This window comes from Echiichthys vipera (genome assembly GCF_963691815.1).
Source record: "Echiichthys vipera genome assembly, chromosome: 1".
Taxonomy (NCBI): Eukaryota; Metazoa; Chordata; class Actinopteri; order Perciformes; family Trachinidae; genus Echiichthys; species Echiichthys vipera.
Window position 1 is genome coordinate 7,161,810 of NC_139826.1, and position 23,053 is coordinate 7,184,862.

Genomic DNA, 23,053 nt, shown 5'->3' on the forward strand with positions numbered 1-23,053 from the left:
GATTAAAAATTGATTTTGTCCCTGTAATTACAGTATGTAAACTACTTAGCCGGGATTGCAAAGGAAGTGATTTTCTAATTACGTATATACTCTGGTGTCTAATGATTGGTTTTTTGAAGTAATGAAGAGAGGGTCCTAACGACTCCACTGTGTTCTGTTGTTGAAGGGAGAAGGCAAGAGAAGGAGAGCATGGGGGGGAATGGTGGTGGGGGGCGGGAATGCGAGAGCATCGTTAGGGCAAGACAGCAGGCTTGGATACAAAAGGGGGATGAAAATTGAATTTTTGCCAGCCAGTGCTAGCACGCTAACACGGGGGCCCTGTGTTCGTATGCATGGGATCTGGAAGCTAAATGGAGGCTGTGACTTCTCATGGGGGTCGCCAGGCCCTAACCAGCCCTGGCAATCTGGACCCTGCAATTAAAACCTCTCGGGGGTTAGGGATTCAGGACATAACACATGCACAGGGGAATTAACACTCGCGCAGACCACAAGCCCACAAGCCCACAAAAATAAGCATATAGCTCGGCCCTTCTGCTCCGTTTATATTTCACCAAGCTTCATATAACTTTTGATCGACAACCCACAACTTCGAACTGAGCAGAGTTTGAATCTGTGGCTGTGTCTTCAAATCAGTATCAGAATATAAGAGCCAGCAGGCGGCTAGCTTTGCTTTCGGTCTTTATGCTTAGCTTAAGCTAACAAACTACTGGCTTCAGCGTTATATTTAGCAAACAGACATGGTAGTGATATTCTTTATTTTCTTGCAAATAAAGCAGATAAGGTTAAGATAAGATAAGTTTACCAAAATATTGAACTATTACTCGTATTGATAGTGGAATTTGCAGCAGAAGCCTTAGGTACGTGGTCTTGTATGACCAGCAGCTGATAATGGCTATTCTTAACTTATATTAACATACTTAAGATACATGTTGCGGTCAGATGGCCAAGGTGACTCATTTGGTTCCCAGTTAATAACCTCTACTTATTCTATTGTTTCCTGGCAGATAACAGCCATGGAAAGCCTATGGAGACTAATTCACTTTTTTTCTACATCTCAACTCAAAACGCTAGCAAGTGGACCTTGACTTAAGAACTTTAAAAGTCTTACAAATGCTCACTTTAAATAAACGTCCTTTTCAAACTCTAAAATTGTCTGACAGGTAAGATGCTAAGGGGGTGTACGTATTAACACGCTTGCTACATCCGTCAATCGCATGAGGTTTCCCACTGATGAACTCGAGTAAATAGAAAAGTCTCTTCGGTTTTACCTAGTGTTCATGTGTGCCACAACACTTGTTTTCTAAATTCAAAAATACAAATACAAAAAGACTCTCTTCATGCTCGGTAAAGAACGATTTTTGGAACCCCTTAATCAGCAACCCAGATGTGTGGGAATAGGGTTCTCCGCACATCTTCCTGCAGTATGCAGGCGATTCAGGTTCTTCATAGTTCAAGAACAACAAACGTCCAAGAGGAAAAGCAGGGGACCGGAGCACACTGACCGATTTCCCTTCCATTGTGCAAACAGACAGTGGTTGTGGGTTTGTTACCTTATTTGGGATGATATCAGGCTCAATCCTTCTCACCCGTGACCTTGTATTGCTTTCTGCTGATACCTCCTTTAGATCCCCAAATCACTGTGACAACAGTTCTGTAACAGGAGGGCACACAAATACATACACAACAGAAGAGTAACATTTTTAAAAATCTGTTTGTGCCTCTAAATTTAGTTCATTAACACTTAGTCTAATTATTTTAATTAACTCCAAGAATTGCCTTTGAATAGAGACCAGGGCCCCGTCTTGATTGATCTTAGAAGTTAAGAACGCTTTGTAAGAGTGTTTCTACAAATGCTCTTAAATTGTATTTATTTCCCAAAGCACTACTCATGAAAGACTGCACATGCATACCCATGAGAGCATCTTAACCTCGGCTGTCTGTGGTATGGTTCTTACACTATAAAATGCATATTTCAATGTCGGTAGCCCTGCTATATATAGAAATAAGTGTTGTAAATTACACAAATATGTTGTATATATCATTGCTCTGTATGAAAACAATGAAAACATCAAACACAGCATTTTTCTCTAGCAGGTTATGGAGCTTAAGATGCTCTTAGCCTCCTCAGCGTGTGTTATGAGCATTTCTAAGAGTATCTTCAGTTACGAGGCTTTTGGGAAACACCTCTTAAGGTTGAGAAGGTTCCTAAGATGGGTTTTACAACCATCTCAGCCTTGAGATGCTTTTGAGATATGGGACCCAGGACAATGACTGAAATGAAGATTTCAAGAACAGTAACCATTTTATTGTAATTTTGAGGCTGAAAAAGCTAAGTTAAATACACTTGTTTCTATGGGAAAGCTTCTTTTTCTCTCTGTCCTCATGTCTTCTCTGTTACCCTCTCTTTTCCTGTCAACCCCAACTTGACAAGCCGTCAAAGAAGCAACCTTTGACTTTGGTTGTAAATTCGAATCAACCACCAAGTCCGGTACACAGTGTTTTTGTGGCACGCATGAAGACAACCAAGGAGTCACTCTATCAGACAGGGAATATAGAGATAAACTTACAGGGTCGGAGAGCACATAAAGAGCACATAAATCATACCACACAGAATGAGTCACCGCCTCAGCCATGGCTGTGCTCTCCCTTCTTCTCTGCTCTTAACACATCCAACAAAGCTCAACATATTGTCTTATTCTTATCTTCTGTTCAATATTCAATATTTAATTATGACTTTATTCATTTATTTTTTTAAAGAGTTTTCTTCTGGAGAAATAAAAGGACGTGAGTTAAGCCTCTGATTATTGGGAGGGAAAGATCTGTGGTTTTTAAGTTCCTTGGGAACATTAATAAGTGACAGAAAGCTAGATTAAGAATGCTGGGATGCAGCTAGAAAAAAAACGACAAAGCTTTGAAATGCTGCCAGTATCACCAACTGCACTCTTCTGACACAGCTGATTGTAAGAGAAGCCGATAGCGCAGCCGGGGTAGGCCTTTAATAATTCATTTAGTTAGGCTATGATCTATCATTTTGTACCTTTTGACATGCGATATTGAAATTTAATATTGCATCAATACAAATGATGTATTGCCAGTCGTCAGGAGAAAGGATGTGGATTGCAAAAAGATCTTTGCAAATGTCTTTCTACTCCTCTCTCGCTCTCTCTTTCCTTTCCAAAGCTTCATTGTACTTGAGTAGAAAGGCATAAGAGAAACATCTGTCTTCCCCCCCTCTACTTCTGGCTTTGATATGTGTGTTTAAAAAAATGACAACTTAAAACACTCAGGGAGAAAGTCTCCTGCTTAAACCCAAGTCAAGAGAGGCTTGGAAAGAATATTAAAAAAAAAAGGGGGGGGGGGGGGGTTGCAGGGGGAACATGACAGCAGTGGCTGAGGGAGACGTCACACGTTGTCGAGATCTTTGACATGACTCTTTAGTGCGGTGGAATCCCACAGGCGATATTCGGGCTACGATTGGAGTGTTAGGTGCTGGGAACCAAAGGCTGCTGTCAGTCTAGCCTGGCTCCCAGACTGCTTCATGCATGCAGTCTGCTCAGTGAGATAGGGATGCACTGATAGCAACACTGGCTGATGTCGGTCTGAAGTAGATTATACGTGTCAGAGGATTTCCTCACCACTAAATGCTGCCACTATGGGAGACAAGCCAAAAAAAAGATCCAAATGGAAAAGTAGATTTTCTACATTTTCATATATAAATGATTGATTGATTGACTAATTGATTTCCATCATTTTACAGCGATGCATAATGATAATGCTAATAGATAATATCAATGTTGCTCAAGTCAGGTCATCACACTGGATACAGTATTTGGTGTCAGACAGTTCAACACTTCTACCGTTTTATTGACAGTAAAAAACAAAAAATATTAATGCACTTTCGCCAGACAAAAAAAAATAATTATCTGATTATATTCAATGACTATATATGTTTTTTTTTACGTCCAATTCAAATTTTCACTCCCAACTGAAAATTCTATGCTATACCTTTAAATGGCAGCTGCAGTGTGGTTATTGTGTGGGAACGGACATGTTAAGTTAACTACTGTATATTTAGGGTTAGGTTAGGTCAATTAAAACCCCTTGGTCACAACAATAGCTTTGTTTCCATTTACATACAGTATTTCTATGTGCGTTTTTTTTTTTAACTTTTCAAAAAAGAAAGTTTGATCTCATCAAAGCAAGGTATACTGCATGGCTGGATACCAACAGAGGTATGTTTAAACTTTGATCTTGTTATATTCATCGGCAAAAGTTGAGGTCTGATGACACCAAATACATTTTCTATGGTTATAAGTAGCATTGCTTGAAGAAATCTAATCCTACTTAGGCAAAAATAAGAAAAAATAACTGAAGTTCTACATGTTCCAGACCTCCACTAAAGTGCTGAAGACATGCTTAGCGTGAACGTAACACTGCTTCATAACCATCCACTGATGGCCCACGTCACATTCATTGTAAAAAAAATATGGCTTGTGATGGGGTTGATGAATACAGATGGTGGTGTTGATGCTGAAGGTGGTCATTACAAAAATAATTTTTCACTCGCTACCCTTAACCTTTATAGCTCTGACGCGTTTCCTCTGCATGTGTAAATATATTTTAACAGAGAGATCAAAATGAGCGTGTGTAAGATATTTTTTGGTGACTACTTTGCTTCCAGTGAATCAGAGATGTTGACCTGTTATTGTGTGTGTTTGTGCGAGCCTGTGTCACTCTTGTTCCAGAGATCTGATGAGTGTATGCAGCTGTGTCATTAACACCACGTTTGTGTCTGTATATTTGCATTTGTACCACTGATATACGGATGTCAATTAAACAGGGGAAGGAAAAACTGTTTAGGTGACGATCCCTGCATGCATTTGTGGGCTATTTATAACCGCCCCAATTACATTTTGAAAAAACATCTGTAGCATAAACACAGTTTAAACACAGTGTTGTCAATATCTGCATGGCTCACAGGAAAGTTGACCTTTATATGTGCCCTGACACTGCTCTGAACATCTAGGAAGTCTGCCATGCTTGTAGGTGTCTGGGTATGTTAACAGTGGGGAAGAAAGACACAGTGAGAGGGAGAATTAGGTGCAGTTGGGAGGTGCCTTGGGTTGACCTCGGTCCTGGTGTGCCTCCCTGCTCTCTGCCTTCTGTCAAGGCTTTATTTCATTTCACCTGCCAAGGTCCTGTCCTCTTATAAGAAGGATCTGCCTTTGAGCTTTCCAGAAAACCGATATTGATACAGCCTGAGGAAAACCTGTGTGAATGCAGGTCACTCCAAAAATTGGACCCCATTGATAGTTGCTACAGTATGTGTATTATAGTGTTGAATGGATTTATTGAATGGTCTACCAACAGAGCTCATTGATCGCTTTCAGTCATTTATCAAGACAAAATGCCAAGTACTTTTTCAGTAATTTCAAATTGAATGTATTTGGGCCGTTGGTTTAAAAACACTAAAACACTATGACAATCTATCCAAATCTATTAAAAACAATAAAATCAATTGCACCTCACCTTGGGCTCCGGGCTTCAATTTGCACTTTGATGCAATCAATGGAAAAACCTTCCTGTCACTTTGAAAGAGGTTCCTGAGCTAATATTTCCAGATGCACTCAAAACAGCTCTAGTCAATCCTTAACTCAAAAAGAAAAATTTTGAGTATCTAAGGCCAATTTCCAATGTGCCTTTGCAGTCTGGTAAAATAAGGGGATACAGTACTGAGACAGCGCTTGTAAAAGTAATAAATTATCTTAGAGTGAGTGCAGATATTATAAATGGTTCTATTCTTGTACTTCTTGATCTAAGCACTGCATTTGATACAGTCCATCACAAGAGACTTCTAAACGGACTAGAAAGTTTTTGTTAGCCTTGGCAACCATGTTTCAGACACACATGACTTCCTCTTTTATCTTCCACAGGGTTCAATTCTTGGTCCAATACTGTTACTGCTTTCACTTGTAAAGAAATCGAATGAATTGTCATTTTTATGCAGATGACATTATTATATTTATCTGTCACTACAGATGACAGTGATGCCCTAAATCCCCTGATAAACTGCCTCTCCAGCATTGGACAGTGGATGAGTAATAATTCCCTCAAACTAAACGAAGATAAAACAGGTTCTTATAACTGGTACGAATGCAAAGACATCAGATATTGAGCAAACTTGGCTGTCGTCATTGTAATATGTTTCTATGATTACCCATAAAATCATAGTCAGACAGGTTTAATGCTTATTTTGGTTAATATTGGTCATGTTATTGGTACTACTTTATTGTCTCTTTAAGTCTTTGCTTGGCCTGCAGACTCTGTCTATATTTCCCTTCATTCCTTCCTTCCTCTTGCCTCAGGGGTGCATTCGGCAGGTCAACACCTCAGCGGGTGGGTAGTTGTGGGCCAGATGACCTTTGTCTGTCATTGTTTTGCTCCTCACACCTCACCCAGGGAGAAGAGGAAGGAGCCTAATGCCTTACACCTGCCACTGGCTTTACTGTCATAGCATTGGGGTGCTTTTGATTTTGGTGTGCCAAGGACAGCGGAGAAGGTCCCAAATGATTTGTAGACATTGCCAACAGTTGGTAGATATTACAAAGAGGGTGGGTGCATATCATGTTTACTGTGGATACAGTGGATTGAACCTCTGATGGCCCTTATACAGTATTAGTGTCTGCTTTGAGGTGCGCTCAACCACGCTGAAAAGGACCAAAACAAGCAGCTGCTTTGTAAATAACCATAACCAAAGTGATGTTGGATTCTAAATGTGATTTGCATTCCTGCGTGCAAGATAAATCAAACGTACCTCGAGTGAATAAGAGGACGGAGATGAAATGAAATACCCAAATGCTGCCTCCACCGGGGCCTGATTGAGTTCAGGTGGCTGGAAAGTATCTCACCCAGGGCTAGTTGTCAGTGAAGGATCTGCTGTCTTCTCATCTCTTTGTGCTGCAGGGCTAACTGGTGAACATCGGGTGTGTTGCTTTGACGGATGTTTGTGTGCCTCCTGTGTTGCGGGGGGACGGGCCGTTGACACACTTCATATTTCAAAGGCAAGGTCTGAGGAAGAAATGAAGATTGATGCGGAAAAATGGCGTGGCAACTCATCGCCCATTCAATACATATATTATCATTTACACATACGTGACACCTTTGTGCATATCTGTATGTCTATATATACATATGCATGGGCATGATCCAAGGCACCACACATATTCATGTGGAGGGGTGTTTCCTCTGTTATTAGAACCATGTGATATAATTGCATTTGATCTCCAAATAAACACGGAATCAGTCCATCTCCTTGGTGGAGATGGCAGATGTGATGGACGACCGCATTAGCGGCGAGGACAACATTAGATTTGCTCAAAATTATTGATCTTTTGTTTGTGAGCCAAGTCGGCGATAAATAACAGTGCATGGGAGATGTGACTCATTATCACCATGCCAAAAGCCCGACAGACCTCTGTCAAAACACACTCTCCTTCCCCCTCTTCCTCCTTCCTTTTCATCTCCGTTACTACAAACCAATTTAATCTGTTTTTAATCCTTCCCTCTTTTCTGTCGCCGGCGCCTTTAATGCGAGGCCTCACTGTCACTATCTGATTCTCTTAAAATTTTAATCCCACACTGATAACCCTGTATTATTACATATTACACACTCATAGGCAGCAGGACACTCACAGATACATACACATATACACATGCAAATATGTACACACAGCGTTTAGTGGCTCTTTCAGTGTTTTTATTCCTTTTTACCTTCTTAGTGAAGAAAAAATCCTTTTATCACACAATGGGTAATTTATATCCATTACCAGCGTTTTCAATCCTTTTCAGCGCGGCTGTCACTGCCTTTGGCACACTCGTGATTAATGTGATCTAATAATAGTCTGCCATTATATTTCCTTTAGTAAAACATGTACCAACATCCTATTCAGCTCCACGAAATTCATTGCCCCTTAAAATATTTTTTTCCCCTTTTCGTTTGAAAGACTAGATTGCTGTTTTTTTTCTTCCTCCATCTCGTTGCCTCCCAGGAGGTGATTATTTGTTGGGGGGGGGGGGGGGGGGTGGGGTGTTAGTGATAGCACTTCCCCTTTTTTCAGACACTTATGAGAATGATGAGAGGTGCTATGATTCAAGGTGGTTTGCGTGGATGCATTTTAGCGGGTGGAAGTGTGTGTGGAGGTCGGTTTGAGTGTGTGGTCCTCACACTGGTAGTGTAACGTGATGTTTGTGAGTTTTAGTTAGTTTTAGAAAAAGTAAAACATATGCAGTTTTTTCACATCATTCTGTGAACAGAAATATTTTTGTTTTGTATAATTAAAAAAGTAGTCTTACAGAAAAATGCTTACAGTGCTTTTAACTGATAACATTTATGACTGCCTTATTGAGCCATAAAACTAGCATTAGTAAACAATAATGAAGACAACTATGTAGGTTGCTAAACTATCCAAACCCCTTACCACACATACAACCAATCTTTCATTTGCCTTTTTTTACTATTCTTTTTTCTTTTATGGCAGGTATTTTGGAATGGATGGAGAGGAAAGAAGCTCCCCATGGAATGTGCGTAGGATTAGATGTATTGTGTGTGTGTGAGTGTGTCTGTGTGTGTGTGTGTGTGTTGTCAGGGAGGTGGCCCAGCAGTGGGCTCTGTTCCCTCCCAGCCGGACAGCCTGAGCCAGTCTGCCACTCATGGGGCACGTTTCAGACGGGGCGGTGCAAGTGCTCAGATGCGCGCACACACACACACACACACACACACACACACACACACAATCCTGGCTCTCTCTCACAAGGAGGGTTAACCCTTACTGGGTTCTTAGACTTGTATCCAGGATGAACAGGTGGTCCCACAAAACATGGGCATCCATTTCCTCATGACTTATCCCAGTGTGTGTGTGTGTGTGTGTGTGTGAGGAGGGAGGGTTAGACAGAGAAATGAGGGGAAGCAAGAAAAAGATGACATGACTGTGTGGCATTAGGACACCTTTTGTATGTGTGTTGGTTTTGTTTGGTACCAGGGCGGTTGGTGTACAGAGCAGCTTGCGGAGGGTCCTGCCGCTGTGTGAAATTGACATCAGATGGCCGTTGTGACAAGAACAATATTACATCCAGCTTCCATTAAGCGAGGGACAGCTAATATATGTGTGCCTTGTGAACATTTGTTTGTGTGTGTGTTCATCAGACACCTGACCCCAGAGTGCGACCGCACCAAACACAGCTGCCAACACTTTACATCTTGCTTTTTTCCCTCCTCCGTCTCTCTCTTTCACATTTCCCTTTAAATTCTTTCTCTTGGATCCCTCCGCCCAGGATCCCTCCATTAAAGATAACTTGTATTGAGCCACATCTAATTCCCTTCAATCCGCCTCCCCCTCCTTGTCTCAAGTGATCCCTTCCCAGCAGAGAAAATCGAAGGTAAACCACTTCTAAGGCAAAAAATGGTGTGCTCCGTTTTTGGTGTTTTACATATCACCCTCTGACGGATGACAAGACACAGGGTTGTGAGAGCTGCTTTGGTAAAACACACGTTTGTCACCTGACCGCTGCGATAATGCAAGTTACACTCAGCATCTGGTGGTTGCAACACATAGCTGAGACCTCCTCTGCCTTTGATAACTGTAGTCTTTCATGTCGGAGGAAAAACACTCTGTTTTACCTCACTTTATTTGTTCTTTTGTGATGTTTCTGTGGCTCAGCCCCTCCAAACCCCAGACACATGTGAAATAGACGTTTAGGAAAATATGAGTAAGTAAGCAAAGAGAAAAGCAGAGAGCAGAAAGGAGCTGAGGAGATAAACATAAACAGAGCTTTCTCTCTGAGTCAGCGGGTTTTTAGTAAAGTTTGATTAAACGAGGTGGGAAACCGGTTGGGGTAGTAAATAACAGAGGTGTCAAAATGTTGCTTAATGACCTGGATATCTATTGCATGGAATATGTGACGGCAGATCTACTCATTCAGCTGCCCTTTTTTCTTTTCCTTTAATGCCTTTTTGTGCAGAGGGAGTTCAGATGTTTAAAACAACTTTAGAGCAAATTCGCTTCACAGGCTTTCCTGACAGAAGACTTCTTAGACTAATATCAACATTATTCCTCATCAACATACAGTACATGATGATTATAGTCATTCATTTTTAACCTACAGCTTAAAAGAGCATTTATGAGAACAAAAATGATGAATCTCTGTAAATTAAAGGTCCCATATTAAGCTAATTTTCAGGTTCATACTTGTATTTTGGGATTCTACTAGAACAGGTTTATATGATTTAAAGTAAAAAAAAAAACATTATTTTTCATATACTGTCCATCTGAATGTACCTGCATTCACCCTCTGTCTGAAACGCTCCATTTTAGTGCCTGTCTCTTTAAGACCCCTTACTGAAAAAATACATGGTATCTTACTTTTTATATATACTATATACATGCAGCCTGAGGTGAAACCAACGACTTAAGTGCTGAGAAAGAGACAGAAATAGAATACAATAGTATAGAATAGAATAGAAATACTGTATTGATCCCAAGCTTGGAAATTGCAGTTGGGAAACAGTTGGGAAGTAAGAAATATGTAATAATATATATGTATTAAAAAAATACACATGAAATGGCAAAAAATATATATTATATGTAGCCACAAAAAAGTGAGTGAAATGTTAAAGGGGCAGGATGATGAAAAGTTGGTGTACAAACAGGAGGAGAGGATGAGCGGAGAGCTGGAGATTATTGCAGCGCAGGCAGGGGTGTAGCAGTCGATTCACCTTCCCCTCCTCTTTCCAGGGGGGAAACCCCTTCTCGAGGAGGGGATGCTCGAAGCAAAGACAGAAGGGGAGGGAGGGAAGGGGAGCAGTGGTGGCTGTGAACTCAGCACTTTCCTTATCTTCTCTGTCTCTCTCTCGCTGTCTCTCTCTCCCAGGGCTCCCTGATCACTGCCGACCAGAAGTGGAGCTGAAGCTGAGGGTGGCTTAACGGGGCTGAGCACACTGTCACGCTGTCCAAGAAACTACCCCCATCCGCTGTCTGAGGTGACTCAGGGCTTTTGGGGAAGAGGGAAATGGGGGGTTGGGGGTGTGGGGTAAGGGAGGACTCCGGGTGGAGGGAACTTTAGAGGGTATATAACTGCAGATTCATCTGGGTTTCCAGGTATTTTTATTTTTGACAGTTGTCTTGCATGGATGGGTGAAAGTGGAGGAGAAAGGGAGAGCAAAAGGAGAAGCCTGTGCAGCAGGATAGTTAACAACATTCTGATGCAATCTGTATAGGGGTGATGATGACGATGAGGATGAGGATGAGGATGAGGATGATCATGATAATGACACACACACACACACGTGTGCGCACACACACACACACACACACGTATGCACACATTCATGGGCACACACAGACACACAGCAGTTGGCTGGGACATCCGTTATATATGGATGCACAGAGGACCTGCACGGGCATATCAGATAATTCCTTTTTAATCCCATCAGTTATCCGTTTTAGTAGTCTGTCTGTCTTTAAATCCAAGCTGGCTGTCTCCCTTTTGTCAATCATCTCTCCCGTGTTCTCACCAGAAGCTATGTGGCAAGCATGGCTATAGTTTATGTAACATAGGTATGCTAGTGTGTGTGACTTCACCTATGTTTGAGGGCTTCAGATGAAGGGAAAGGAGTGCAAAAAAGTGCAACTGAAGTTTAGGAAGGCGTGAGGAGAAGTTTGTCTTTCTGTCAGACTGGAGTGGAAACCCTGCGGGCCTGTGTGACCCAGGCCTGATGCTCTGGCATGCTCTGGGGACGCGAGGTTAGTTCACCTAGCATCTATTTCTTGTACTGCTGTGGAAATGCCTTTGCCGTCATATCAGGAATATCTAGCCAAGGTGCGGATGGACATGTAGCATTCATCTGTTAATAGCAAGGCCTAATATGTGTATCCATGGTAGTGATTTATTTCAGTTGAAATTAAAGTGGGGATTGACTGCAGTGCTGCTTTGGCATCTTAACGCAGTAGCATGACAGAGTTAGTGAACTCTTCTCCCCTCACAGCACCTCATCCTTTCCATTGCCAAATTTGGACGCTGAATGGATCTGCCATAATTCAGATGTGAGTGGGGGGATATATATATATATATATATATATATATATATATATATATATATATATACACACAGATACGTATGTATACTGTATGTATGTGTGTTAGTGTGTAGCAGCTGTGTGTGGTTGTAATGTGAGGCATTATGGCAAAAAAAAGCCTGAATAATTTAGCACTCACATTATTTTCTAATGCCATTCTTTAGAATCTGACTGTGTCGCTCTAACAAATGCATGTGTCGGAAAGTTCAGGGGATTTTGTAGGGCGCCTGTGAACAGTGAGTGATGGCAACCAGCCGACTCTCAGCTCCCTCTTGTCTACCAACAGCTCCATGTGAGCCCTGTGCACCATATTCCTTTCTCAGAACTAACGCCGTGGTGAATCGAAACAAAAAGGCCACATATTTTATTTATGTGTCAAAAGTGCGGTGAAAGGAGGGCAGGAAGGAGGGAGCAGGGCGTATCACTCTATCCGTCGGTTGATATCTTTCCATCCATGCGGATCAATTCTCCCAGACAGAGGGAGATGAGAAAGGAGCGAGCAAGAGAAGGAGGGAGGTAGGTAAGGAAAGAGAGCTGAAATGGTGGTCGTATTGATTTGTCAAAGAAATACAGCGTTGAGTGTTTTGCTTAAACGTCCACATAAACCTGAGCTGTCAGAGGTGGGCGGGCATACACTGACATTTGGCCACACCGACATAAATTGGGAATTTTCTGCTTGGCTTAGCTGTACACCCATCAACCTCATGTGGAACAGTGTCTACTGCTTGAACTGTGCTTTGTAGCACACTGTGCATCCAAAGTCCCCAATATGCCATGGAAAACTCCCTTAATTACCACACTGGCCAATCTTTTGAAACTTTTTACACTTTTGTGACAAAAAAATCTGAACTCAAAGTCAATTTATTCGCTTATTCTGGAGCTTTCAAACTGCATCTCTGATCAAATTGTGTTCAGATTTGGACTGTGGATTGTATGTCAGCTACTTAAGTGCCATTTGCTCTATGCAAATCATGTTACAGGGACTTGAAGTGTCTATAGCCGTGTTTCCATTAAATTGTCAAACAAATTCTAAGTGAAGCCGAAAGAAAAGATGACTGACTTCTCTGTTTAATGAAGCAGATCAAACAAGTGTCAGGTGCTATTGGAAAACAGGGAATAAAGTTCGATAAATAGGAAGGCAATCCAAACTTTTGAAATGTTGCAAAAAAAATAAATATGAATTAGGTGCATTCCATCAACTGGTTGGGAGTCAATAAGGCTACTGCATAGTTTGGTCAGGCTATAGGCTCCACGTGGCTGTAATCCACCACTTAACAGTAGAAGAATTAGAGGTTGATAACCAGATAAAAAACAGTTTCCATGGCCATCCAACAAAAGAAAAATGGAGAGAGGTCCTCAATTGGTCAAAGTTAAATAGTTGTCACGTCGTGTAGCACTGACCATGTTTCATGCTATCCAGAGACCAAGAACCTTATGGAAATATAAACTGACGGCTATTCAGTTATGTGAGTTAAAGTTGGCTACGACAGAGTTTATTCAGCAAAGTTTCCATATCCCTTTTAGCGTATTGACTCTATTTTGACAAACGTGAAACCACCTCGAGCGAACGTCAAGAAAAAAAGAGGTTTATCAAATTTTGCTGTTTCTATACAGCTTTTTAAAATGGGAATGAAAATACAACGAGGAAATCTCTTGTGTTTAACAGATAAGTTCACTGGTTATTCCAAGAAATATGTTACATTCCTATAACACCTACCTGCCCAGCCACTTAAAGCTTCACTTACAGCACACAATACATTTTCCATAACGGCAATCAAGACTTGACACCAATCTAACCCCATATTCCCACAAGATCCAGGCCATAATAACCATGACCCCCTCTTAATCAGTTTTTTTGAACATGGTCATACATCTGCAGATGCTTAAGCTAATCACATTCCTAAATTGTGAATAACTGCAGCAACCTTTGTAAGAGTGGAAAGAAAAACACTACAACATTTTGTTAAGATAAAACCTCAATTAAGCCCACCCACGCAAATTCAGCTGACTGTGGTGAAACTCCCACATCTACAAAAGACTTAGACAGCAACTTGGTGCTTAATTGGTTCAAGGAATCTGCCAGGGATCACATCGTGTTTATCCACTCTCAAAACATGTCCTGTATTTGAGCATGCAAGAATAAGGAAAAGCCCTCTTCCACTCTGTAACTCCATACCTGGCACAAGGACAAAAGTGGAGGGGGGCAATGAAATTAAAGAGCAGTTAAAGAAAACTAGAGAAAAGAGCAGAGAGTGTGCACAGGGCCATAAAAGGGATAGTTTAACCATTGATCGAGAGCAGTGGTGGAAATGGCAGCTGTAAATCAATTTTATCTTGGAGCAGCTAAAGAGTGTTTTCTAATGAGGTTAATGCCACATAATGGCTAAATTCTTCTGCTTAAAAGATGCCCTCAAGGTGGTGGCGAGAGATAGATGTCGCCACGGAGAGCTTAACACCTCACCATTCAACACCAGGCAGACAGATGCCTTCTTCTTTCAGGAGATTGTATCTTAAATGATGTTAAACCGTTATTGGTTAGATGGTTTCAGGGGGTCATTATATCATTCAGTACACCTTTGTCTAGACAGCTTGTTTTATCGATGGACAGATAAATCTGTGGCTGAGATTGGGTATTTAGTAAATTATTCATTCTGTGTTGTCCACTTGATATGATGAGTTCCTCCCTGATCAAAGCTACAGCAAAAGAAAACAAAAAAAGTCTATATTATTTCCACTTTTTGAAAATAAAAACCTGTGTCAAAACTGTGGTAGTTTTTTGAATACCACTTGTCAACTCAGTGCTTGGCAGCAGGCAGGCTAGCATGTCAAACTGGAACGGACCGGGTACTGTCGCTGAAAAGACAAAGTGACCCAGCACTAATAGATTATGAATCAACTTGACCTCTGGCAAATAGTAGTAGGGAAATGAGGCCTAAGTAAGAGAGCAATGGCAACAAAACAAAACACTCATCCATACACACAATACTGAATCCACACACACACAGGGTTTGCCAAAAATACATGTTCATCCACAGAAACATGTAACATGCACTAGAAATAAACAGAAATGGGTTTGTAAAGGCCAATATAAGTAAATATTTTACATTTATTTTCAATATTCACATCCATCCATTAGTTTTTCAAACTTTTTCCAAGTCTGAGTCAGGCTAAGCAAAGTAGCCTTGTTGTCCTTGTTTCTAGAGACATCACCCATCATCGCCTTCAGGGAACCTGCAGCATCCCCCAGGCAAAACAAGATATGTGATCTGTACTGTAGTTAGCTCTGTGTACTGAGGGAAAGTTCCCCCTGCAGGTGTAGTCTCATCAGAATAAGAAAATAGCCCCTGAAAACCATGGGACACTTGATCAAAATGTCATAAGAATGAATTAAATTTAAACGGATTAAAAGCTGGTATGACAATTCTACAAAAGTGCAATGGCTGAGGTTCAAAAAGACTAGTTAGGAAACTAGTGTTTTCTCAAAAGAAACCAGACTTGACCCTAAGTTGTGCATTGGCAGACAATGTTTCTTGTGTGTCTTGCCCATACACACATATACAGGGCTCCAGTGAGTGCATAACAGCCTGAACAGTTGACAGTTGTGGAATTAAATGGGTGGATGAGTTTTCGAAAGGCCAAGAATCCTGATTCCAAACCGGAGCTTGTCCAAAGGTAATTAGAGTGTGCAAAGCAAAAACCTTATACAAGGAAACATCAGTTACTGTAGCTTTGGTCACACTTTTGTCTCTTGAATATGCTTCTCCATACCACTGGCTGAGTTGGTGGTCAAGAGAGGGAAGCAGAAGGAGGAAGCTTTGAGAGTCAACAACTGGCACAATCACAACCGATACGTGCAGGGATTCCCAAAGCATCCAGTATCAAGACTAATCGCAAGCTAGCTAGCTAGCATGTCAGCAGACTCAGACGTATTGAAATATTACATTACACAAATTACATTAGATCATAATGGAAGCCTAAGGAATCCTCTCTGTCTTCAGTGAGAGTGATCCAAGGAGTCTGTAATCTGTGAACTGGACTCCACCATAAGATTGTTGACGGAAAGCAGATCGTAATCAGAAACGTGATGAGGAGACACTGTGGGTGCATTGCATTATGGGAGAGGCTTGGAGGAATCGGGTGATACCAAACAGGCCTTTTGAGTTGCCAATATTAAAAAATTCTGAATCAAATACATCATATTGGCTGTGGACGTAGCACTAATGGACGCTATTTAACATTTGAATAACTGCCTATATGTATCGATCTAACCATATTGTACCCATTCAGTACCAACACTAGAATGGCAAACCGTTAATGCAGACAGATGATATGCAGACACATATTTGAAATAACACTATCATATTACAGTGTCTGCAAACCAGTCTGATGTGTGTGTGTGTGTGTGTGTGTGTGTGTGTGTGTGTGTGTGTGTGTGTGTGTGTGTGTGTGTGTGTGTGTGTGTCAGTGAAAAAAATTGAGTACAACCAGGGTACGGCATGAAACTTAAGGAAAGTTCATCTCCACAGACCTCTAGCATTGATCACTGGGGCCCTAAAGCTATTATCATGATCTAATTAGGTTTAACATAAGTCTGTGTCACGGCCCGGTGCAAGGCTGCCTTGTCCCCAATTCCACACTTTCACAGCATCCCTATTTAAAAATAGCACACATGTGCCACACATACATGCAGTGAATACTAATACTTTTTTTCCCCAGTTGCCAGAGATCCACTTTAATGTCAGACTGAGGTCTATGCATGGTGAAATGATGTAATTCACGAGGCAATGAACAAACGTGGGGTGATCTCCCTGGTTTCTCCTCTTGTGTAAATGCCTGCTAGTACTCTGACAAACAGAACATTTCATATACTGTGTAAAATCAAAATACAACTCCTAGTTTTACCTGGGAGAACTTTGACAAGAAAAAAATGTTATAACTTTATCCTTTTTTTGGATATTTGATCTGTTTTCTGTTGTGAAAAGGACTCCCATGCCTCACAGTTCTGGTGTAACTTGAACACTAAACGGACTCTGTAGATTTTATCCAATTCTCCTCCACTCCCTTTGTATTCCCATGAGCTATGAGTCAGAGATGATCTGAATACCCCTGGCTAAAAAAGTGTAGAAGGTGAAACATGTAGCCAGTGACCTAATAAGAAGACCTTTGAGGTGCAGCCATTAAAACAGCTGTCAAAAATACTCCATAATAAGATACTATATTTAATTTGTTTTATGTACCTTATAACTGGGCTGCAGTGCTTTAATACAGCTGTGAATTACCTCCTCCGACACCTTATTCCTTTTCAACATGATTAGCGGCGGTAGTGTGCATGGCTGGCGCAGTGGGTGGCTGTGGCCCAGTGCACACACTCATGGGCTCATTATGCCATCGCGCAGGTGTAATGGAATGACCCCCACACACACAGACAGACACACATACAGGGCCTAGCATGTATAAACTCAAGAACATGAAAGCTTGCACACAGACAGAATACAGTGGGCCCTCTTGGCCTCTTCACAAAGCAACTTTTTTTTTCACTGTTGTACAATCTAGGCATCCACTACAGTCTTATTATTTCAGGGCCAGGCTGAGAGACCGTGCTTCTGTCCCCATATAAGGGAAGACAAGTCTTAAATGAAAAAAACAACAAAAAAAACGTGTTAAGAGGACTCCCCTCCCTCTCCACTACTCCTGTTTCCTCTGTTATTATGAATAGTAGCGGTAAGAGAGAAAAGCATATACTCCATTCAAATCTGTTCATGGTTCCTGAAGGACCACTCTCACCAGACGAGGGCCCTTTTTCTCCCTCCCCCACCAACACCCTCCCTCTTTTGATTGATATGTGAAATCCGTCTCTCTCCGCAGCTCTAAAGGCAGTCCCTGTGTGTGTCTGAAAGGTGCTCATTGTTGAGTAGAGACCACTTTGTCAAGAAACAATCCTGTTCCCAAGGAAGCTGAGAATGTCTTAAAAAAAGATACAGGCCCTTATTGTGTACATTGGGGAACTTTAATTTTGTGTGTGAGGTCATTTTAATCCTGATGAATTTTTATAGTAGCGGTTGTAGTTCAATGGCTGGTCGCCCTAATGCTCTAAAGAAGGAGCAAAATAAAGGAAGAATGGGAAAGAATGAAAAACCCACCCACAGGCCAGTTGAACAATCCTAAACTTAGTGTGTCACAGAGAGCGAGGAGGAAGGGTAGAGGCCTTTGTTGATGGACACATTGGGATGTATTTAAGTTCTACAAAGGGGATTCCCTGAATGGAGGCTTGATTTCTGCTACAAGGTTTAAAAATGCGTGCTCTAAGGATAGATTTGCCACGGGATAAAGTTTGTGTAGAGTAATCTCTTAGGCCACAGAAGCGTATGTGAGTGAACCACCCTAGACATTGTGTCTGATCTGATGCCAGAGAGGAAAGGCAACAAGCTACATGCATCCATGACACTGCTAATGGTATGACTGAGCATTCTTGGATTTTTACAAACCCATTTGATCACATTTGACCTGGGCAAACTTTCCCAAAGGAGTCTTATTCTTTATGATAATAGATGTGTAACCTCTCAGACTTCTTCTTTTGTGCAAACTAATGGTCTTTTTTGAGCAGCAGATTCTCTCTTCATCTGAGCTGCGTGGCTGTTTTGTTGTTCGCCCTCTGGCCTAGTGTAGGTTTAGACTGGATACGAGCCTATTAGGCAGACAAGTTGAAATGTAAACAGAGAGCAGCTGAAGATGTGATACTAAATCAGACAAAGCGACTAGATTTGGGTGCATTTTTAACAAATTAAAGCACTAGATAAACATGTTTTATCTTGTCGCTTTTTCTCAAAATGGTGCACCGTCGCAGGAGGCTCGTTCATCACTATTGTGGCTAAATGGAAACTGGATCTTGTTTGAGAAACGACAGGGTGAGACCAAACAGCATGATTCATAATGGTTATTTATGTACCATGTTGCTGAGACTCAGCGGGGGGCAAAGGCATGGTCTTTACTAAGTACGTCTCTCTGCTTAGTTTCTCCTCAGTGTCTCAGTGCCTGTCTTCCTGATAAATATTTCTCATATGATACCGAAAAAACATAATTTCAATGTTTCTAATCATCCCCAAAATAATGACTGTATGAGTCTGTCGTTCTCGAGCAAAGTTACTTCTAGTTTGGTGATAGATCCTCAGAATGCCTCCGAATTTGCCAGCATCTAGCCAACATACACATAAACATGGCATCACTGACACTTGTTCCCCCTCTTTTCCTCTAACTGTCCTTTATTTCTTTCTCTGCTTCTCCCTCCTCCCTCTTTTCCCTCTGTTCTGAGATGCAGAGATCCAAGTGCGCAGTGGTGCATTACTAAGGACACCTGCTCTGTTGATGTGGCCAGGCAGATTGACTGTGTACTCGTGAGTGTGTGTGTGTGTGTGTGTGTGTGTGTGTGTGTGTGTGTGTGTGTGTGTGTTTGTGTGCGTGCGTGCGTGCATGCATGTGTGCATTTATTCATTCATCAATTTTTAGGCTGAGACTGGGACCAAACCTATCAAAATTGTTCGGAAGTGAATCTGTCCATTTCTGCCTCAAATTATGCATAATGGGCTTTTAATTCTGCGCCTGCAACTCACCGAAGCAGTGCCCTTGTCAAGGTTTGGCACCAGAAGTAATAAATAAATAAATAGAACAGAAAGTCTTGCATGGTGAGGTAGATTATTATGATCACAACACAAATGAGACTAGATTTTCTATCAAAGATCACCTTCTGCTACATCCCTAGGACAGATGCTTCCTCCTCTTGTGTAGTAAGTAATTTTATTTTATTTGCACAGTAAAAGAAAACAGCAGAAACACAAAAACATTAAAAAAGAAGCAAATTGTGCAGGTGAGATATATATAAAAAAAAAAAACAAACCTGGAGTCTGATAGAAGAAATCTCCCTTCAATAAGACATTACAGGGTTTGATGCTCAAATTCAATTCTTTCTCCAGATCTGATCTTTCTGTCTGGACTGTTCACATTCATGTTTGAAGTGACCTTTATCCGACATCAGTGCATGAACATCAAACACACACACGTTAGAACAGCAAAAAAATCACATTTTAGACAGGCACATGGCGGCTGTAGAACACAGCTTTAGCAACCATAGCAAAAAAAATGTTAACCAAAGGTCCATCTCAACTGTCCGCCCACCTCCCATTGAAAAGAATTGAGGCAGAGGTACTGGCGCTTCCATTGGCCAACAGCCTACCGTTCATTTTCTCTTACCAGTGTAGCTTTTAAGCATGGTGGATTTAGCAAACTAGCTCACTAGCTAGCTAGCCAGCTGCTAAATGAGTAAAATTGAACAACTTAATGTTTCATCCATTGTATTGAAAGTACAATGCTGTCGCCTGATAAGTGGCAAGCTTTGTTTTCTCTAGCGAGTATCATGCAAGTATGGTGGAATTAGCAAGCTAGGTAGGTTGCTAGCTTAGCTAAAATTGCCCCAAAAGTTTCCACTCCTTTCCGCATAGCGGCGGTACTCTGCTCTGGGCAGTGAAGTATGTTGTAGAAAACCACACCTGAATCCCCATATGACTGTTGTCAAAGCGGTTGCATGGCCAGTAATCAGATATACATCAGATGGGATTTTTGTTTCCACAGTAGGCCTACTTTTGAAAAAATCAGATCTGTGTCATATGAGAGAAAAAAGAATCAGACTTGGGCCACATTTGTACACATGTGATGTGAATTTAACCTATGTACAGTATAAGCAAATACAAAATTCACGTGATCCACAAAAGTAAATGACAAGCAAACAGACTAAAAAAGCAAACAAAGAGTAAGCAACATAAATCCAGAAAAACATAAAATTAATAAAATAAGTTAGTGATTGAGTGTGTGCGTTTGTGTAGTTATTTCATTCATTCACAAAAAGAGAGAGGGAAAGTCCTGTTTCCAGAGGGTCAGATGGACAAAGGAGGGAAAGTTCAATGCATTGGTGGACACAATATGTCCTGTTACATTATCCTGTACTTTCTCTTTTTGCTCTTGAAGGAGAAAAGGAGTGGAAGCGAAGGAGGCAAAAGGGGAGCAAAAAGGAATACTTTTATTCCTGACATTTGAATGAGTTCTGTTCACATCCCCTCCTAAACCCCAAACCTGCGCCCCGTACCCCCACCCACCCCAACCTACATACAAAAAAAAAAACCTATTCACTTAGTATGTAGGTCACATTACAGTGGTGTCTAGCTATTGGATATGGGCTTGGATAACTGTTTGTTGAGTATTAAATGCTTTCGCTGCCTCAGCAGCCTCTGCCACTGGTATTTCTCACACAACTGTGCAACTGAAAGGAGGCAGCACCGCAGCAAAAAATCATGTCACACACATATACACACACACACACACACACACACGCTTACAACCACAAGGTTTTTGTGTATACTTTTAAAAAAAACTTGTTTGCATAAAACATTCACTTTTCTCATATAAAAGTGCCTTATACAAAGTTGAAAACAGGTTGTGAAAAGCAGGTTAAAGCAGCATGTGTAAATGAGGACTGTGCTGTGGTGAATAGGAAGTAAACCCATTGACCTGAGGTGCTAGCTCAAGCAGATGAATCTTTGCTTTTCTTTCCCCTTATCCCTGTTTGCTTTGGATGACCTTGCTCACCAGCTCTGATGCAGCATGTTCACATAGCACTGGGCTAATGGCTTAGATAGGCCCCAGCGTGGCCAGTACTTTCCACTCCTCCATATTCGACCCTCAGCCTCCTCAATTGTACACTCGCCGTTCACTACAACCGCTGCAACCCTCCGATTTGAAAATGTCCAGGCACACAGAGTTGCAGGGCAGAGAAGGAAATTGCACCTGCTTTTATACCAGCAGGATCCAGACGAGGAGTGTGTGTTCACTTAAAAACAGAAAGGCAGGAGACAAGAGGGGCACCTCGCTGCTGTACAGTTTTGCCCTCTGTTGTCTTTGCATGAAATGAAAGATGCTAGAAGTGTGTGTGTGTGTGTGTGTTTGTGAGTTATCCTCCCCTCCCTCTGTCCTTTGTATGAAATGAGCCCAGATGGTGATTGATTTTTCAAGTGCTGACACCCCTGCTTGAGAAGCACCCCTCCTTTTTACACACACACACATGCACACGCACGCACTCACACATGCACACACGCACACACACTCAAATGTGCACAGAAATACACACACACGCACGCACACACACACACACACACACACACACACACACACAAATACACACACATACTCTTCTTTGTGCCGAGCAAGTGAGGCACACTAACATCTCTGCGCCATCATCATCTTTGTGACTGCCAGCAACCACCATTGATCGACAAAAGTATGCATGCAAACAAACAGACAGACACACACACACTCACACACGCACAGCAAATAAAACAAAACAAAATCTTATAAATCATAAAGAAAATCAGCTTTGACTCAAACAATGCTAAAACTACAGTATCGATACATTGTTTCAGTGATCGAAAGAAATAAATCAACACTCTTGATGATTGAAAAAGGGTTATGAACATTTATTGAGCAAGAAAAAAAGCTGTGAAGGTGAGACTCAAGTTGTTTTTCATGTTGGGTATTTAGAACAGATTACATTATGTTATAGGTCATGTGCAATAGCTGAATAAACTTTACTTTATATAAACACATACAAGGTGTTTAAAAGGTCATACATATAATGAATGACCTTGTGGAACAGGAGGAAAACAGGCAACAATAACAGAAAAAGATAGCAACGGAAGTATCATTTGAAAGAATCTTTCAATGGCGAGAGACAGATGGAGACAGACAGAGACACAGAGTGAAGGCAGGCAGGGACAGGGTAAAGTGACAGAGAGCTGTACGCAACAGCAGCCCCATTGAGTTAAAGTGGCTGTGTGGCTAAATGATGTCATTGGCTAACTAGGCATTCTCAGGCCATTGCC

General features: G+C 41.4%; 1 protein-coding gene across 1 annotated transcript in view; it reads left to right on the forward strand.

The window, feature by feature from the left end:
* The window catches only part of znf536 (zinc finger protein 536), a 205,046-nt gene that overhangs the window by 20,020 nt on the left and 161,973 nt on the right, over positions 1–23,053 (forward strand). Inside the window, exon 3 of the mRNA XM_083919571.1 lies at positions 10,927–11,035. The gene's annotated coding sequence lies outside the window, so the exon portion shown is untranslated. The remainder of the gene's footprint in view (positions 1–10,926; positions 11,036–23,053) is intronic.